The following is a 21,411-nucleotide window of genomic DNA, read 5'->3' as shown; positions in this document are numbered from 1 at the left end:
TATAGTGAGAAGTTCGTAACATTATAATCGTTAAATAATCGAATGATAATCGTGATATCGATGACAGGTCGCGCGCCATATTGATAGTGATGGATTATATTATTATGTGCGTGATATATGATCCCCTCATGCGATGCGAGCAGTGACGTTCCAATTTCGCAAATTGCATGATCTGTAGTGATGAATGATTACGTTGTGTCAGTGCTAATTCTGATTGCTGGTGTGATATTAAACGTTTAGGAGCGGGGTGCCGTGATAGAGAGGTTATTGGCAGTTTTAACAAAAATCTAAATTATAAACAGTTGATAGACGCCACTCCCAATACACGAATCTTAATTTCTGACTCACTGACTCTTATTACTTTAAGGTTTCCGTGGTCGGTGTGCTAGTGCGAGTTTTTTAATGTTTTTGAGGGCGTAAACGCAAATTTGTATGCAATCGGAAAAGCGCCCCTAGCGGCAAACGTAGGCAAACGTTCATATCTACAGGTGGTAGGACCTCTTGTGAGTCCGCGCGGGTAGGTACCACTACTCTGCCTATTTCTGCCGTGAAGCAGTAATGCGTTTCGGTTTGAAGGATGGGGCAGCCGTTGTAACTAAACTTGAGACCCTAGAACTTATATTTCAAGGTGGGTGGCGCATTTACGTTGTGGATGTCTATGGGCTCCAGTAACCACTTAACACCAGGTGGGCTTTGAGCTCATCCACCCATCTAAGCAATAAAAAATAAAAAAACTCCAAAAACTAAAATGAATTAACTTTTACGCTATCCAGAACGTTAAAAACTCGCACTAAGCACATAGGACTTACTTTTACTTCTCTCTTGAGTCTAGATTATTTTATTTATCAGCTCTATTATTCATACGTTTTGATGAATCTTGTCTTATAGGTTATATACACATATACGAACTCCTTAGTACTTGAGAGACGACTAATGCGTGTGATAAATTAAAGAACACTTGAAAATATTCGCCGCACAAACAACGCTGATTTAGAGGCGCATTCGGTTTCATAACTCACTTTTATGGTTTTTATGTAGGCATCTGAAAAGCGGATATTCGTGCAATAAATTGTTTATTTATATCTTGTTAGGGATTTGTTAAATGCAACATACGTTTTGGTATTTTTGGATCGGGCAATAATTACGTTTGCGAATTATATGGATTGTTACGACGGCACTGATTGTGAGAAGGTTTTATGGTTTTTTTTTTTTTTTTTTTATTGAGAATCTGTGTATCTTTTTGGCGGTAACGTGAAAAGATAATGTTATTAATTGTCTCATTTTGTTAATTGTATCTTCAAGTTTGAAATGGGTGATAATTGTGACTTATTAGCCGTTTAGTATTTGTAAAAGTATACATTACAACAACATATAGACATCAACTAAATGGTGGTAGAGCGTCTTGTGAGCCTTTACTGGGTATTACCACTCTGCCTATTTCAGCTATGAAACAATTTCGGTTTGAAGGGTGGGGCAGTCATTATCTATATATATATAAAAATGAAACCCGTTTTCCGTTGTCACGACATAACATGAAAACGGCTTGACCGATTTGGCTTTTTTTTTTTTTTTGTAGTTTTCTAATACTCTGTACAAGGTTCTTACGGAAACAAATATTAAGAAAATCTCTCACAAATATTGAAAAATATACATTTAATTTTGCATATTTATTTGTGAACTATTCCACGCGGACGAAGTCGTGGGCAAAAGCTAGTACTGTAAAAAATAAGACTTAGAACTCATATCTCAAGTTGAGGGCCAGTATTGACATGGTTAATGTCTATGGCTTACCACTTAGCACAGAATCAGTGGTGAACTTCCATCTAATACACAAATAAAGCAACAACTGCTTGATATTGTTCTCAAGACTCGTCCCATGACCAGACTTGCGTTGCCCGCATCCTCAGCTCACCATTTTTAATTGTCGTTAGATAGAGAATATAATGTAAAATACGAAAGCGTCTTCTCACTTGTCGTTCAGCCAAATATTCATAAGGTTTCGCGACCGCCGCGTTTGAAATTTAAAAGAACGGTCATCGAATCAAAACACTAATGCTGATTGTTGATAATAGTAATTCAAGAACTGAATTATAACTGTGATTACAAAATTGAGTTTCTCGCCGGATTTTCTCAGTGGGTCGCGATTCCGATCCGATGGTAGATTCAGCGAAGCACTGCTTTTTTTTTAGGATTGAAGGATTACTGGTGGCCCGGAGGCCTTTCCAGTTTCACCAGGACACGTGGGCGAGCAAAGGCTCAGCCAGGAGGGGTGGGTTTCCCTAACAGCTGCCCGAGCGCCTCCGAAGGAGACCTAACAACTCAAGAGCAGCTGCTTTGCGAATGAATCTACTACCGGATCGGAATCGCGACCCGTTGAGAAGATCCGGCGAGAAACTCAGCGAGCTGATTCATGGGTTAAGTTGCACGTTGAACTCTTTGCCGAGTTCGACGAGTACGGTTGCCGGGGTCCCTAAACCTGCCACTAGTGTTAGAGTTGAAGGCGTCTAATGCAAAGGTTATTGGATCTGATGGATCCGTAAGGAGCACTGCTCTTGCTAGTTGCAGTGTTAGCAAATTCTCTCAGATTAAGCCCGTGAGCTTACTTATCCTTCTACATAGCTGGAATAGGCTCTTAGGCTTTTTTATTGCTTAGATCTGTGGACGAGCTCACAGCCCACCTGGTGTTAATTGGTTACTGGAGCTCATAGACATCTACGACGTTAATGCGCCACCCAAATTGAGATATAAGTTCTAAGGTCTCAGTATAGTTACAACGGCTGCCCCACCCTTCAAACCGAAACGCATTACTGCTTCACGGCAGTGTTACGAACATAATGCTACAGTCAAACGTTTAATGTCTAAACTACGCTACTTACCACACGGAATACAATCTTCATTTATCTATAATACTCGTACTGACGAAACTATGCCAGCACTTCAAATATTTCGAGATGTTTCCAGAAACAATTGAACATGACAAAAGAATAAACGATACTAGTTTTATACACAGATTTTCATCATTACAATTCTCAATTCCCTCTTCCGATTTTGCTACAGGAGCTTGCTTAGGAATACACAAATTTCATTAGCATTATCGTGTTGTTCATGTAAATAGGTAAACAAAGAATACTAACATGACTGACACCGGAGACTCTGGTCTTATTCAATTTAGATAAATTGGTGCCCATTCGTAGCCATTAATGCCGCGCTCCACGCCGCAAGCCTCCGTGAGAATCTCGTCCTTATTTCTTGCACGACAAAGTCTAAACCGGGAAACGTAGTATCGCTCAACGTTTTTTTCTAAATATTTGGCACAATTAATAGACACGTTTAGTTCACTTTCTCATCACAGTACTGAATTTTAAAGTCACTTTTGTAACAGTTCACTGGAAGAACTGAAAGAAAAATTAATGTTACTCAAAAATTTGTATAACTACTTTTGCAGTTAAATAAAATAAACAAAAGAAAATTGCAACGAAAATTTAATTTTTAAAGCACTATATCATCCACATCACTATATCTTTATTTGCGAATTGTTTCTAGACTAGCCTAATGGTAGGTAGGAATTAAATTTATAACAATACTCACATACTATAATTATTATTTTATCAAAATGTTTTTACTTCATCGTGGTTGTTACAATGGCAATGTAAAATTCGAAGTTAATTTTAAATTGAACGCCGAGTTGAGTGAGTTGAAATACTTCAAGATACTGTTCATGCTAGAACCGCATCGAAAATAAAATTAGTCAGTCGTCTGTGACCATGAAAAGTGTATGAAGTATTTGTAACGTCGAAAATATAGTCAATAAAATATAGGTGCAACAACAAAAGTCTTGCATTCAGGTATTATATCAGACAATTAATTTACATACATAAATTGGTAGTCTTTAAGATTCAACGCTACAAGGCACCTATTTTACTTTAGTTACGTCGTTCAGAATCGTCAATTTTTAAAACATTAAAAATCATTGAACTCTAAATTGAATGACCGCGCTGAATCAATAATGTTATGCTTATTGTGCAACCGATGACTCAGACGCGTCAAAGTTTATTTATCGCAAACTACAACGTGTTGCCAACTTTAAAAAAATGCCAAAATTTACTAATTTAGTCAACTATTCAATTATAACTATATTGAATACTAGCCGTACTCGCCCGCTTCGCTGGCCATTTAAAATTAACATTATTATTTATTGTCATTATTATTAGGGAATCCAACACTCACATCAATATTAGCCTATCCATTAAGTACGTGTATTTTCTACATGGACACCAAGAAGTTTCAAGTCAATCGGATGCATGGTTCAGTAGTTATAACGGAACATCCGTAAAAACCACTGTAGATTTATATATTAGTATAGATATTTGCAATTCGATTTTTAAAAAAAACATGCTACATCATAGAATGATGATTTTAATTATACAAATTCAACCGATTGTAACAATTGTCAATTATAGATAGAGAAGTGAAGATATGTGATATAGAATACTTTTATTAGCATCAAGAGGCTCATTCATTCGAATCAACAATTTTATGGTCTCATTACTTTACACGTTGCGTGATCAAAGAATACTAATACCTTTAATATTTTGACATCTAGTTAACGACATTGTTATCATTGGCTACCTATACCAAGGACCTCCTATCAATTTTGTAACTATACTAAGACATTAGAACTCATATCTCAAGTTTGTTGGCGGCATTCACGTTGTAGATGTCTATGGGCTCCAGTAACCACTTAACGACAGGTGGGTTGTGAGCTCGTCCACCCAACTGAGCAATAAAAAAAAGGATTCCCTTGAAAAAAACTGAAAAGATATACATTAATTCTTTCCTCCCTTTTTTTTGGGACGCACGGGGTATGTGGGACTGTACGATCCGCAGGGGGACTGCAAGTCCAAGACTGGTTTTTAGAGGCCTACCCACTAAACGAATCATTTCCTTCTTGCCACCACAAATGACGACAATTTTACCGTTGTTTATTTATGACGTTTTAAAAAAAATACACATTATATTGACAACACAAAGTTTACGACACAGTTCCGATATGGGCAAAAAAGCTCGTCTTGTTATCCATTCATCGCCCACGGGCCACGTGGGAGGACCGGCTTCACGGCCTGAAGGAAAGTTACGAAATCGCATCTCGACTCGATACGAATTATAATTTGTACGATCGTATCCAACGAATTAACTTCCACTTAACGTAACATAGCGATCACATAACTTTATGGTTCATGTATTTCTTCAATTATGGATCGGTATGAGAATTAAAATTTATGTTTCGGTACATATATTCTTCGTAAGTTAGTATTTTTATTTTATTGCTTATATGTGTGGACGATCTCACAGCCCACCTGGTGTTAAGTGGTTACTGGAGTCCATAGACATCTAGAACGTAAATGCGCCACCCACCTTGAGATATAAGTTCTAAGGTCTCAAGTATAGTTACAAGGTCAAGTATAGTTATAGTACGTTAAAAATCTATGAGAAGGTTGTTAGAAGAATGCTTTTTTGGACTCTACCTTGAGTCACGATTTTTATAGGAAGACCTTCCTATTCAAGTTTGAATTAACCGAAGAACAATTGTTGAATGTTCTCCATCAAACTATTAAAGCTTCAACTATGGTTAGGGACTTAATTTTGTATCTGCCTCTTTATAGTAATTTAATTCTAACACAAAGCTACAAACTACAGTGTTAGACATAAACAAATTTATACTGTAAAGTAATTGTATTGTTTCGGATTTACTCGTTATTGAAGTGGTTAGCGGCCCTGACTGTTGCGTCCAGGGTCGTGGGTTCGATTCCCAGATCGTGTAAACATTCTTGTAATGAACAGCTTTGTTTGTTTGTCTGGGTGTTTATTATCTAAATGTGTATATATTTAAATGAATATAAGTATGTATATCGGTCTCTGGTACCCATAACGCAGGGAATCCTGATTTGGGATCGGATGACCGTGCGTGATATAATCCCATTTATTTATTTATATATTTGTATATAATCACAGCAAATCCAATCCAATGGCAAATCTAAACAGCAGTCATTTTTAATCGCAAAAGCGGTCCGTAGCTAATTAGCAATGAGTTCCTATATTTGATTATTTTTACTAGATGATGACCGAGCTTTGCTCGTTTTTTTTTTGATAGCTCCATCTTGTTGTGTCTTTAAAGCGGCTAGTTGCCCTCAATTAAGAAAAACAGTATTATTATTCGCCAATAGATGTCGGGAAGAGTTGATTATTGAAAACACGAATATAACAACATTTTCTGAAAATAAATCGTAGCTAGATCGATTTATCGCCCCCGAAATCCCCTGTAAACAAAATTTTATGAAAATCGTTGGAGCCGTTTCCGAGATTCAGATTATATATATATTAAATACAAGAATTGCTCGTTTAAAGGTATAAGATATGGCAAACGTCGTTTTATATCTGAAAATCTAAAAATTCCCCTCGCCTCGTTGTCATGGGGCGATCGCGTAAAACCTGTGAGTCATTGGAGCTGCATTCGATTCCCGTGCTGTTTGTTTACAAATGCACGCGTTCGTGTTAACGACGTTGCCATGTGGACGGCCGGTGTTGCCACACTAACATATTTTTATTACTATTCAACACATGTAACTATGTAGTTACTAATTACGTTCCTGGATATCAACAATGTCAATTATTTTATTTTGGTGTATTATAATTGATTCTTTACGTATTTGATGGTAATGACAGACAGATTTGGTCGTCGATTTGTTCTATCTATTATTTTAATCAATAAATTATATTTAGGATTGAATTAAAATAAAAACAAATTGTAATCGTTGTGTTCTTTCTGACTCTGTTATTCTTCTATTAATTGTAGTTCTAATAAAATATTAATGAGTTCATAACGAAAGCTTACAGAAAGTTTTATAGTGAAACAGGGATCTGATATTATTTTACAGAGAACTCGTGTAGAAATGCATGAAAAATTAATTAGATTTAAATTGAGTTTAAAAACACAAAGAATACAGAGCGTACAAAATTGTTGTTAAGATCAACAATATTTTGTTAGTAGAATTTGACCTAAGATCTTATGAATCAATCTAAGTAGGTTACTGTGTGGCCATAGTTTCAAAATATGCACAAAATTTTTTTTTAATAAAAATAATGAAGATAGCGATAAACTTTAATTAAGTCAAATAACATACGTGATCAGGAAAAATGTAAGCATTTAAAAAGGTTTATAACAAAGTTAAAATGCAAGTTTAAAGGTTAATTGCTAAATGAATAAACAATAAAATACTGAATTGCATTTTCTGTTATATGTATAATAAGTTATGAACATTAATAGACCTTAATCTCTTTGAAAATTTATATTAAAAAATTAAACAGTAAACAGTATTAATAAGCTTTTTTTCATCTTGTGAGTCCGCACGGGTAGGTACCACCACCCCGCCTATTTCTGCCGTGAAGCAGTAATGCGTTTCGGTTTGAAGGGTGGGGCAGCCGTTGTAACTATACTGAGACCTTAGAACTTATATCTCGAGGTGGGTGGTGCATTTACGTTGTAGATGTCTATGGGCTCCAGTAACCACTTAACACCAGGTGGGCTGTGAGCTCGTCCACTCATCTAAGCAATAAAAAAAAAAAAAACCATTTTTGTGCATACTTCAATAATAATCAAAGTTTAATTTTATGAAGTAATTTGTATACAATGCCTACTGTTTCTCTGTAAATGAATCATGATCGGTCACTTAGTTAAATATTTAATTAGTTCTTTATTTATTTATTCTAGGATATATTTTATAACGTGAAATAAATATCCAAAAGTGAATACTTAATTTGAATGTGGTGTCGCAGTTAAAATGATTTAACATTATCCAATGCTCGTTATTTTAATAATTATTGCGTGTGGTTAATAAAAAGCGAAAAAGTAAAAATAAAAATTTAACAAAAAAAAACCAAAACAAACAATAAAACAATCACCTTGAAAAATTGATACAAAATAATTTTTACTCCGTTCCCTTGCTTTTCGTTTCAGAAAAAAACGAAAAAAAAATATTCATATAAATTATATATTTATTTAGACGTAAATACAAACACGCGATTTGATAAGGGGCACGTGACGTAAGCAACCGACAATTTCACACGAGCACTCAACAAGAATCCCTTTGCCTTTTACGTATACCAAAAACAAAATCTTACTGAATATCACTTTTGCACTGATTCGAGATTGTCGTCTTTTTAATTCACACACGATCCTACCAGCGCTTTCTGCAAAGCGTTTCCAACACGCGTCCTCCCAGCCCGACTGCCTTTCCTTTACTGAGCGAAAGAGAACTCTCTCCCCAAAATTTTCGGCGATGAGGGCGCAACTTATTTGGCCTCTTTGTTGTGTCCCTAAGAGGGGTAAATTATTACGGTTTTGCGATAACATAATAGAATGGTGCACTAAATAATCGTAATGTTACAGTTTTTCGTCGGTTAAATATTGAATATTGCTTTGACCGTATTCTTTAGTTGGATGCGATTTATCACGGGGATTATTAAAGAAGAAGAAAAATCGTAGCCTTTCCCTGTATTAATAGGGTTCGCTGATACTTTATCGACTGTGGTAGAACGTACGCGCTCAGATATATCCGATAGTAAAAAATATCAGCATGATCGCCTGACAATTTTCTACAATGATATTATGAAACCTTATACTTATTACAAAATGTGATTTCACAGTTATAAAATATTTAATATAATTTATTTGATTAATTAATATATTTTATTTGATGTTCATCGTATACAAATCTTTTGATTAGTTTCCACTTAGTTTTTCTTAGTGGCATTTTCTAATATTAGCAAAATGTCAGTTTCAACAAATTCAACAATAAGCCGAATACTGTTGAACTTTTTTTTATTTCATAGATAGGTGGACGAGATCACAGCCCACCTGATGTTACGTGGTTGCTGGAGCCCAGAGATCTTTTTTTTTCTTGTAAGCAGACGAGCATACGGCCCACCTGATGGTGAGTGGTTACAGTCGCCCATAGACTTCAGCAATGCCAGGGGCAGAGCCAAGTCGCTGCCTACAAAATGTAAATGCCGCCACCTTGAGATATGAGTTCTAAGGTCTCACTATAGTTACAACGGCTGCCCCACCCTTCAAACTGAAACATTACTGCTTTGCCGCAGAAATACGCAGGGCGGTGGTACCCACACAATGCCGGCTCTCAAGTCGCCATACCAACAGTAATAATGGCGATTATAATTATTTCGGACTTTCATATCTCCACGCATTAATGATTTCGCAAAGCTATTTTGTTTGTCACTGGGCGTTTCTTGTTAAATTAGCTGTTTTATCTGATATAATTTTTATTTTAGAAATCGTACATAAAAATGTGTAACATAAACCGATTAAGCGCTATTAATAATTTTAATTTCTTTATTTTATTAATTTTTTTCCGTGAATTTATCAATCAATAATATATGAGTACATATCTAATAGTACTATTCTAATACTGCAACATTCTTGGTCGACTGGTAGAGAATGCCTTAGACATTAACTCCGCCAATGTAGATTAATATGCTTGAAGTATTATAAATAATAATAATTATATAAGAAGACATGCCCCTATATTTTGAAATTACAATCTGGCTGGTAATTTAAAGAAATTAATTTAAAGACAAATGACGACTCTTGTAGCTGAAAGTAAGTATTGTACTTTTTGACGAAGCATGTTGCTGATAACTCTATTTAAATTTAAAGACATATGTCTAAGTCTGAACAAGAATAGTATTGAGACCACCGCTGTTAACTAGCATACGTGATAACACGTGTTTGTAATGTACTTCGAAATCTTTTAAAGTGTTTTGTATATTTTATCCACATTTATTCCTTTGTACGCAATAGCAAAATAGCACAAGTAAAAATGTATTAAACGAATAATTCTTAATATAAAACAATTATTGCTATTCTAATCTAGCTTTTATTAATTTCGATTCACAATTCTCAATGTCGCGAATCTTTTGAAATGTTAGCTAGTGGTGTTTTTTTTTTTTTAATTACTAACAAAATTCGGCCACGTTATGCTATAAATAGTAAAAATATATGTAATTTTTTATTTATTGCTTCGATGGTAAAAATATAAATAAAATATTATATTTATTATATTATAATATTTGTAAATATTTTTACTTTTACCATCCATTAAAATTGGGATGGTAAAAGTAAAAATATATGAAATACTCTTGTTTGTTTTTTTCCTACCTATGCCGTTATGTCAAGAGAACCTTTCCCTGGAAATTCCAAGGACGACTGAACCAAGTCTCATCATAGTTGTTAGGAAATGCATAGAAGACGAACTTATCACTACATAGTATAAAACAAAGTCGCTTTCTCTGTCCCTGTATCTGTCTGTCCTTATGTATGTTCAAATCTTTAAAACTACGCAACGGATTTTGATGCGGTTTTTTTAATAGATCGAGTGATTAAAGAGAAAGGTTTAATGTATAATAACATCCATTAAATAGTGGAGAAATCAATAATAAATTAAGTTTCCGAAGCGAAGCGAGGGCGGGTTGCTAGTAAATATATAATACGTTAATTTTTAGTGACGTAGATTTGGGCGATGGTTAATATAATGGAATTCTGTGAATTAAGACCGTTCTCAGCCGAGATCTTAGCTATAAGGTATACGAAATATTGGAAGTTGTATAATAAGAATATATATAATAATAATAAAAACTTTAAAAAAAGACACGTATTTCAAAATTCGATTTAAAACAATCAAGTCACATATTTGAAAGTCTATTTACTTAGAAGTAGCTTATGCGAATAATATACGACCTTGAATAGACGTCCTTCAGTCTAGACTAGACTTAACAACACATGTTTATGTCCTTTAATGTGTCCGTGTGCCAAAAGAAGGAAACATAAATAGATATCACTGCAGGCTTATATGTATATAGCCTTCCTTTTTTTCGTGGCAGTAAATTTGGAGAATTTGTATAATTAACATAATAATTATAACTGATAACAAATCACGCACTTTACTGGCGGTAGGACGAAACGCATTACTGCTTCACGATAGAAATAGGCAGGGTGTTGGTACCTACTCGTGCGGACTCACAAGAGGTCCAACGAGCAGGTAACATCGATCTGTCCAATTCTTGTCTGAGGCAGCTCAGGTTCGGGCGATTTCGGGGATTCCCGAGAGGGGGACGTTTATTACAATTTGAGATACACAACAGGGATTTAAACCTTGTGTGTAAAAGTAATAGCTATTAACATGAAGGGCATTGAGAGTCTACCCGTCTAGTATGGAAAAATCATCAAAATTTATCAATTAGATACCGACTTTAAAATGAAAATTAAGTCTAGACTAGTATCGCGAGTTGAATACTTAAGGAATAAGGTAAGTATGTGCCTCATATAACAGTAAGTTTGTTTTGATATGACCGAACCACTGCGCGCGATTTGCTCAAGAATCTTTTTGATTTTTATTAAGCACTGTTACCCCTCTGTCATGGATTTCGTTCGTGAGCATGTCTTAAGTCAATGTTTTCTTAGAAACTATCTGTAGCATTGCTTGATGCATAAGCGACGTCGTATGTATCCATTACTGTATTCTAATTCCGAAGGACGCTTTAAAGCATAGTCAGTATATCGGTAAGAGCTATATAGCATAGGGGTTTCTATGTGATTTTAATGTCTCCTAGATAATTCTCTATAACTCTGCCATTAATAACTCTGCCATTGCCGGTCCCAAGCCCGGATGAGAAAAGAGGAGGGTTGGCGTCGATATGCCACCTACCTAGTCGTAAAAAATATAACGCCGAGCTACGGGCGGCGGTCAACTAACCCGATTTAGGGCTCCAGTAGCCCAGAGGAACTAAATCGCCTCTAAAATTCTGCTGTGGAAGGACGCGGGAACCCACCACTAGTAATTTTCCCAAGAAAACCTTTACGTATAAATGAGCTCTAATAAGTGAATAGAGGAACATAGTCCTAACAAAAGTGCTCAGTAAAGGTCACGACCCTTAGAACTGAGGAATACGACGCACGGAGGAGATAATTCTAACTTGAACTTAAACCATTGACAATAGAATTTTTGAAAACGTACGTATTCATAGAGAAAAAAAAATTCAAATGAAACCACTGTTTAGATCTACACTGTGGCTTACACGTCTATTATATGAGGCAGACGGGCGTTGACCGCTCTAAACAGCTTCCACATAACCCAAGGAAATTTCTGTTGACTCGGGAACATGTGAAAGTACACAAATTCTTGTAGGTTCAATGATTTTAGGTAGGCGTTAACTTAAGTAACTCAAATAACAAAGAATAACTTGTGTAAAATAACGTTGACTTCCACGGTGAAGGAATAGCATCGTGTAATAAAAATCAAACCCGCAAAATTATAATTTGCGTAATTACTGGCGGTAGGACCTCTTGTGAGTCCGCGCGGGTAGATATCACCACCCTGCCTATTTCTGCCGTGAAGCAGTAAGGCGTTTCAGTTTGAAGGGTACGGCAGCCGTTGTAACTATACTTGAGACCAACTTATATCTCAAGGTGGGTGGCGCATTTACGTTGTAGATATCTATGGGCTCCAGTAACCACTTAACACCAGGTGGGCTGTGAACTCGTCCACCCATCTAAGCAATAAAAAAAAACCAAGAGAAATAGTAATATATAATCGGGCAACATTTTAAGAAATTAGAAATATAATACTATCGTATGAGATTTTGTTCAGAAATCTGAAGAATACAATATCTAAAATCGTTCAAATGATAGGAATACATTTAGGAAATAAGTACGAGTACTCATAGTAAACTCGATTGAGAAAGAAAGGCAAAACAAAGATTATGCTACCTACTTTGTTGGAGACAAAATAAAATATTTTTACAAACAAAAATCAACATATAACACACAAAAACAACATATAAAACAGAGTTTCAAAGTATTCATTCAATGTAGTTTATTATCTATATATTAATACGTGAAGCAAAAACTTTGTATCCCTTTTTACGAAAATTGCGCGGACGGAGGAGTATGAAATTTTCCACACTTATAGAGAATATAGAGAAGACGTGCAAAATGCAAATACTTTTTTTAAAATAATGCATAAAAGATACATTAAATCAATAAAGAAAACATTACACACACTACATACCATGTATTTGACGCACACACGCATGCATACTATCTATTGTCAAACTTTTGTTCTTGACGTCTGTTGTCAAATTGAGATTAAATATTGTTTGTCTTTGTTAATATTTTTTACAGTGTAGTCTTGGCAAAATTTGTGATTATAGAAGTATAAAATACAATCTTAATAGTGTACAAACTTACAATTCCAATTAATTATAGTCGAATTTCGACTACTGCGGGATCTCTAGTTTACATAGTTTACTTCATTCTTGTTTTTCATTTACTTAATGCGTGGACAGGTGGAAAAGCTTATACACGCAACGTGAATACCGTCACCGCCTAAGTCTCAATTGTATTGTATTACTGTCCCATCCGTCAAATCAGAATACGTGACAGTTTCGCTGCAAAAGAAACATTGTTTCCGTGCCTAGGGAACGCGCGGGCTATATGAGACTCGGTGGTGGAAGATCCTTAAGCAAAATCGTGGTACCTATCTGCGAGTGGCGCCGTGTCCTCGTCGCAAAAGTAGGAAACGACTTGTCGTTGCCGAGTGTTGTGGCATCGATGCTCGGCGACGACGAGTCGTGGAAGGCGATGCTCGACTTCTGCGAGTGCACCATCTCGCAGAAGGAGGCGGCGGGGCGCGTGAGAGACGCACAATCCCGCCGCCGTCGAGCGGGGGCCAGGGAGGCGGATCTCGCCCAAGCCCTGGCCCTCTAAGTGTTTCGGGTCCTCCCTCACATGTCGGTCTGGGGACCGGCGAGGGGGGCCTAAGAAGACGACGTGCAAGCTGCTCTGCACGCGTTTTACGCAAGAGCATCCGGGTGATGGAAGGCCGGCTATCCTCGACCCACGCTGGTTCTGGTCCAGCGGGGTATTCCGTAGGATAGCTCACTCTAACCGGCGCCATCTAGGCGGGCTTCGGATAGCCTGCCGACCGAGAGGGCTGGTGGTCGTGGCGCCGACGACCGCCGGTCCGGCGTCCCGAGGGGGAGGGTGATGGAAGAGATGTGCTCCGCACTAAACGCTTCACTTTCCCCCCTTTGCCTCTTCATGAGTTCTGTCTCATGCGAGGTTTGGACGTTGGTTGTTGAGCGACAGGAGGTTTTAGTCAGTTCGACTCTGACATGCCCCGCCCTCTATCCCCAGTGGAGGGCGGAAGTCCGGCGATTTCCTCCTGACCAAAAAAAAAAAAAAATAAAAAAAAAAACCTTCTCAGAGAACGTTACTGCCTATTTAACTGTGAATCCCTTACACGACACCCTAGGGCAGAGATGAGGTAGGGTCTTTTAGTCCGACCCCACAAATCAATACTATATACATATTGAGAAAAACCAAAACTTTGTCTTTCAAAAAATTATCTAAATTCGATTTTGTGCGCCTTAGTGTTTAAACACTACTAACTGTAGCGAAGCATAACTTCTTATTGATGGAACCAATGTAAAATGGATTTTTGTTTCAGGCCGGGGCCCGAACCTCCTACACGTTCCCGCGCCTAAGGGGCGCGCGGGGTATGTGGGACTTGACGATCTGCAAGGTGTTGTTGGGAGCAGACCGCGGGCCCAAGGAATTTTAGGACCCTACCCACTAATCGACTCCCCTGCACTCTTACACTCGACGTCGACCTCCGTCAGAAGTTAGAACCCGGTCAGGGGGGGGGGGGTTCCAGCGGTCAAACTACAATCAGACACGCGGCGCCGTCCCGAGAACGCCCGACCGAAGGGTCGTCGAAGGGATAGTCGACGACCAACGACGCTGGTCTCCGCAAACGATACCCTGTCATCTTGAGAAGATAAATTCCAGGATCCACAAGCATTGTGGTATTGATTACTACATACTTCTAAGCCCGGCTGGATAATTAACAGTCTTCAATTTCTGTGTGACGATAAAAATTTCTCTCACGAATATACCGCGTTTAAAACGATAATTATTACTGAAGCAAATAGTAGAGTACATTGGCCGGTCGCCCGCCCCCGAGAATAAACGGCTAATATTTTTATTGGTCTATCAATATCTAGACGTCGTACCTACCACCTACCTACCAGCTACCAGACGATTTATGTTAGAAAATATTAACTTTCAAAACTAAGAGACTAAATATAGTCAAGAGTAGTTCTAGCACCCCGTGTATGTTTTATATAAAAAAATACTTATTTTAAAAGTTTCAATAGAATAATAAATACGTGGAACTTTTTATTTTTTAACCGAAAAAAGGAGGAGGTTATCAATTCGAAAGTATGTTTTTTTTTTATGTTTGTTACCTCATAACTTTTAACTGGGTGAATCGACTTTGATGATTCTTTTTTTTTTAGAAAGCTGACGCTTCCCATGTGGTCCCATTTCAATTTAGTCCAGTTCTGATAGTTGTATCCACGAGAAAGCCATATAAATCTTAAATTTGCATTAAGTACGTGCCCGACAAATAGATGAATAACTCCTCAATGTCACGTCAACGGACTTCGATGATTATTTTTTTACGGCCGTTTTCAATAACGTATCTGAGTTTTCGGATAGATAGCTATCTCCGAATATCAGCAAGAGCGTATCTATCCTTAGTTTGCGTTTCACAATCACGGATAAGTGCTATCTCTCTTTAACCAACAGTAGATAGCTTCTTCCCTCCGATTTATCCGAGCCTCTTGATACGTTTCGTTCTACTACAAATACGAAACAACATCAGGATCAAGACTTATTTTATTTTATTCTAAATTATAACTATAATTTAACCAGCATATTGTAGACTATCATAAACACATTTGTTTATAACAAAAAGTAATAAAAACATATGTAGATTTTTTTAAATTGGACGTATTGCTATTTTTATCCTAGTCGAAATTATGAAACGAAACGTTTTGACAGTCCGTTTGCCAATAAGCAGTGATCAGTTTCTTTTGTTTGTTTTTCTATTGTTTACCTACTATATTAGATGATGACTTACCTCCAAAACGCTTTAAAACTTTCGTTTATAATTCTAAGTGTGTTTATAATTAAAGAGCTACAGTGAAATAAAATGAATTCTGTAAGTATCTATGAAGTACATTGATAATAATAATTTTACTTTGAAAACTTTGAGTTCAAGTTTAGAAAATATATCTTTTTCAGTCAAGAAACGCAGCAACCATGACAAAAGATGAGACGATGATTCTAGCAGAACTTGTGGCGGCGAAAAAACATTTCAATAATAAGGCAACAAATGCCACAAACAATAAATTGAAGCAGCAGGCTTGGCGAACCCTTGTAAATGGTTTTAATTCGACGATTCGTCGTTTCCCACGAACTCCATCGCAGCTTCGACTAAAATGGGAAAACTTAAAGAACGCTACGGCAACATAAGAAACAACCTTAGTAAGGTTAGTATAATTAGTTGATTGTTTGTCTCTAATAACACATTGATAAACATGATTTTTTCTTCAGGTTGCCGTAGTATTTGAAATAATTATGCTCTTTGTTACAGGCTGGAGGTGGTAAGGATTGCAGATGAAATTTTGGATAAAGCATGCACATTGTTGTAGGTCACATATAATATTTTTAACACTTTTACAGCCAAGCGGAAACAAGATGGAAGAAAAGAAATGCAAGGCTAGCATAGGGACAATGCATTAGCAGAATATCTAATAGCAAAAAAGAGACTTGACTTGGAAAATAAAGAAAAGGATATTGTTGTAGCAAAAGTTAAGTTAGATTTAGATAATTTAAAAAATTTAAAATTACTTAAAAGGAATATTAAATTTCATTAATTAAGTAGGCAATAATAATTTTATGTTAGATTATTTTTTAAGTATATGTACAAATTCTAAATTAAATATCTTGCATGTACTAACTACCATGTAATTATCATTTTGGAAAATAAAAAATAGTCAAATTATCTTTGGAGTTTATTTTATAAATTATCTTTGGAAGCAATTATTTATAAGTACATAGTTGTATTTCAGATGTAAGTTTTGAAAAATTGTTACGAACAATTATATTATTTTCCTGTAATGTATCTGCGACTGAAATTTCTGATTCTAATTCTTCTAAATTCATACTTCTGACGATATTATGCAGCATGGCAGCTATAATAACAGCTTGCATATTTTCTAGTTTTAATCTACTTTTCAATGATATACAGGGAGTCTTCTTTTACAAACACCAATGCATCTGAAAATTATACATTATTCGCTTAAATTATTTTACAATACAGTATAACAAGCTCTTAACTAAAAAAAAAGATTACCTCTCTATAGTATTTCTTGTTTTAATATGTGATTCATTTTAAATCGTTCAGATTGAGTATGTGGGTTAATTAATCACGTTAAAAGATAGGGTTGTGGGGATAGCCTCTATCGGCAAGCAAATAGCAATTTCCAAGTCCACCTTGTTATCAATGTTCTCTTGATATGTAGATAATTTATTATAATAGTGTCATATTAAATTCATATAAACACCTAAATATATAATATAAATAAATAAAAATATAATAATAATATATAATAATAATAATATAAATAAGTTAATATAAATAAGAAATACCTTTTCAATCGGAATGGTTATAGTTGTATCATGAGTAGACCCAGGCCATCAAGCAACAACATTTTGAAACATCAATGATGCATTGCACACAAATTACACATTCAAAATACTCTTTTTCTATTTCTAAATTCCTCTCCTATATTTGAATCTGTAACACAAATATAAAATGTAGAGGTATTAGTGTGTAATAAGAATGAAGGTAAATAGCCTACCAGGTTATTGTATTAGTATATGAATGTCATTTAGGGCACCATGGGAATCCAGCAGTATTATAGAATTCCTGTTGAGTGTGATTTTGTAACACAACAAAAATTAGGTATAATTTTGCTATTGCTATAAACAAATATAAGTTGTAATAACGAGTACTTTTATGGTTAAAATTTATCTTACCTTTTTGACGTTACACTCAAATATGGTCTCATTAAATTAATCAATTCATTCACAACACCTTTGCTCAGAAATCTATAGTCAAATTCGTAATTATTGATCTTCGTCATGTAATTCAGACGATCTTTATTTTCCTAACCATATGATATCGGCCTCACTATCACTATCTGCATCACAATCCATTATCATTTGAAATAATTCCATATCACTATCATCACTGCTACAATATGCCAATATGAAGAGAAACAATTATTAAATTATAGCGATTTACTTTCGAAAGATAAACATGTAACCGGCCGATTTTGACAGATAAGCGAATGCCCATACTAGAGATAGCGCCGCCTACCGGAGAGTTACTTAAAACTCATATTGAAACGGAAGTAAGCACGATTTGTATGAGCGTTCTATCTTTAGCAGGCTATCCGTCCTCCCGACGATGGATAGATAAATCCGATAGGAACTGCTGCCCGTCGATAGGTTATTGGAACGTAAGTAAGGACAAAAATATAGATTTGTCTATCTTTAGTAACCGAAACTAGGGATAGATAGGTTATTGAAAACGGCCGTTAGTGTATATTAATTTGGTTTTGGAATATCTTTTTTTTTCTATTTGAAGTCTGGTTTTGTTACTACTATTTACAATTATTATTTTAGCTTCGATTATACGCGTGTATGTGTTGTGTTATGTGTTTTGTAAAAAGCAAAATCCTTTTTAAATCCAAATAACTCAACGCCACCCACTTAAATTTATTCAAAGTGTTTCATAACAGAGCCCAGTTCGTCCAAGACACAGGCAAACCTTTGAAAAACCTATAAAACACCATAAAATTTCCATTACTATCCATCCTGGCAAACGCCCTGCCGTTGTTAAAAATGGTTGGCTACATTATGAAAGGATCACGATGAAAAATAGTGAGCAATACTTCCTATTGATCGAGTGTATTTTTCAGGAAACCTTTTGTTGGATAGTGACCTCAACACAGTCATGTAAATATATATTTTAATACTTTTTTTATTGCTTAGACGGGTGGACGAGTTCACAGCCTACCTGGTGTTAAGTGGTTACCGGAGCCCACAGGCATCTACGACGTAAATGCGCCACCCACCTTGAGATATAAGTTCCAAGGTCTCAAGTATAGTTACAACGGCTGCCCCACCCTTCAAACCGAAACGCATTACTGCTTCACGGCAAAAATAGGCAGGGTGGTGGTACCTACCCTCGCGGACTCACAAGAGGTCCTACCACCATTAATTAAGCAAATTATAATTTTGCGGGTTTGATTTTTATTACACGATGTTACTTTGATTATTTACAATGTTCCACAATGTTTGCTGTAACACCACTCTCTGGATCTTTCTGGGTCAGTCGATTTTAAGTCCGGTTTGTCTTTTTAAGCAGGAACTAGCGTGGTTCATTGTTGTATCTACTGTCGAGGATGTAGATTCGGCGATGTCTGGGTCACGTCTGTGATAAAGATCCGTGAAGTTATTTTTGCGCGAAAGCGTATCAAAGATCAATCTATTCTGACAAATATTCGAATTTTTTAAAGTAGACTAAGCATTGGTGTAATGTTAAATAAGATACAATCAACTGTCTATTTTATTTAAAATTCTAATCTACAGTAACCGATTTGACAGTAAACTACTCCATTTTATTACAAAACATATTGTAGACAACAAAGAAATACTAATTAAAACTTAAAGCCAACAAATTCATTAGTTGTTGATAGCAATCAATATACTCTGAATACAGCCCAAAAGTTCATATTTCAATAAATGTTCCTCAAACAAAACTGTATGAACGCGAAACCCTTCCCACTTCAAAACAAGTCCCCAAATGAGTGATGTGAAACGTTGCTATTGGCAACACACGGCTCATTTGCTAGGTATTTCATTACTTCTGTCTGCTACAGAACCCACTTGACAAGGGCCGAACACCAAATCTAGCAACACATAGCCGGAAATAAAGACAAACCAAATCCAATCTTAGTGCGACGCAAATAAGGAACATGAGATATCATTCTATAAGTTTGGATAATGAGTTTGAAATTCGTAATTCTGTTTGCGCTTAGGTGATTCTATTTTGAATTTTAATGCCGTCTTAATTAGGGTTAGGTTGGCAGAAGCTAAAATCTGCAGGAATTTTGAAAGGTGTCAGGTAGCGTAAATAATAATACGTGGGTTTGTTTTTGATGTGACCTCAATTTGAAGCGTTTAGCGTTAAACAGAGATTAATGGACGAAAAGTTTTGGGATTCGTGAAATTTTGTTTTGGGAATTAATTTGTAATAGTTTATTTACTATTAAAAGTTTTTGGGGAAAATTCTGCTGCCTTTAGCTCCAAATATACCTAGCTAGTTAATTTTACATTGTTCCTTGTTACTGTAAGACCTTCCGAAATTTTTTGAAACTATTTAAATGTTATTTCGAACCTTTTATAACTTACTTACTTATTCATTTTCGAGTTATTTAATGTCAAATGAAATTTTACGTTTCCATTAAATCTTTTCATGCCTTAATACCTCGCACGACCCTCCCAAATTCAGATTCTTTATTCACAATTTCCGAGCAACGATCCGCGAAAAATAGAGATTTCGGTAGCAACAACACCATATTTCATACGTTCATATCCCTATTTCCCGTGTATGACGTATTCCCTGCAAAATCAGTACATAACGTCGTGGTTAATCATCTGGAAACTATTTTCTATTCAGGAGCCTGAAATTTTACAAAAAAAAAAACCTGCCTGGGGGACCTCCGCTCGAGCATTGCACCGTTTTAAGTAGATCCACGGAGACACCTCGAATTTGGTACGCAACATCATTTATATTTAGGGCTACAGCGTTATTGGGGATCAGTTATATTTGGTCTCAGGTATAACAGGCGATGTGTTCATTCAACCATTATTTCCGAGTGATTAGACGTGTCATTGCTGTGCTTCTATGAAACGTCAGATAATGTTCAAAATAAAGTGAATATTAAGTATAAGAGAGAGACGGGAGAATGTATTTTGTTAGCGCAAATGACGCAGTATGAGAAGTTAATTTCGAGATTCAATTGATTAAAAATAAAATTCGTTTTATTATTATAACATTGTGTAGAGCAAAGTACACTGCGTTCGTGTGCACCTATTCTAAAATAGTTATTGAATCCCACAGACAAATGACAAATGAGGTCGAAGTCTCATTGTATAGCATAGCGGCCTACCCTTAAAACGTCGTTCACGTCCTTACGGATCCATCAGATCCAATAACCTTTGCATTAGACGCCTTCAGCTCTAACACTAGGAGCAGGCTCAGAGACCCCGGTAACCGTACTCGTCGACCTCGACAAAGAGTTCAACGTACAACCTAACCCATCAATCAGCTCGCTGAGTTTCTCGTCGGATCTTCTCAG

At 36.1% G+C, this 21,411-nt stretch overlaps 1 protein-coding gene and 2 long non-coding RNA genes across 5 annotated transcripts in view; 1 reads left to right on the top strand and 2 right to left on the bottom strand.

Annotated features, from left to right (window-relative positions):
• Positions 1-21,411, bottom strand: part of LOC114246971 (uncharacterized) — a 357,666-nt gene that overhangs the window by 76,608 nt on the left and 259,647 nt on the right. The window lies entirely within an intron of this gene.
• Positions 15,585-16,982, top strand: LOC149502271 (uncharacterized). The gene is made up of 2 exons (XR_016323720.1): positions 15,585-16,136; positions 16,220-16,982. It is a non-coding gene; the product is annotated as an uncharacterized LOC149502271 (long non-coding RNA).
• On the bottom strand, positions 16,980-18,590 carry LOC149502270 (uncharacterized). Its single transcript, XR_016323721.1, has 3 exons — positions 18,020-18,590; positions 17,630-17,777; positions 16,980-17,257 (listed from the first exon to the last, which is right to left on the bottom strand). It is a non-coding gene; the product is annotated as an uncharacterized LOC149502270 (long non-coding RNA).

The sequence above is a fragment of the Bombyx mandarina genome, chromosome 10 (assembly GCF_030267445.1).
Source record: "Bombyx mandarina strain Sakado chromosome 10, ASM3026744v2".
NCBI classification, from domain to species: Eukaryota; Metazoa; Arthropoda; class Insecta; order Lepidoptera; family Bombycidae; genus Bombyx; species Bombyx mandarina.
The sequence above is the reverse complement of the archived record's forward strand: the minus strand, read 5'-3'. Positions and strand labels throughout refer to the sequence as shown.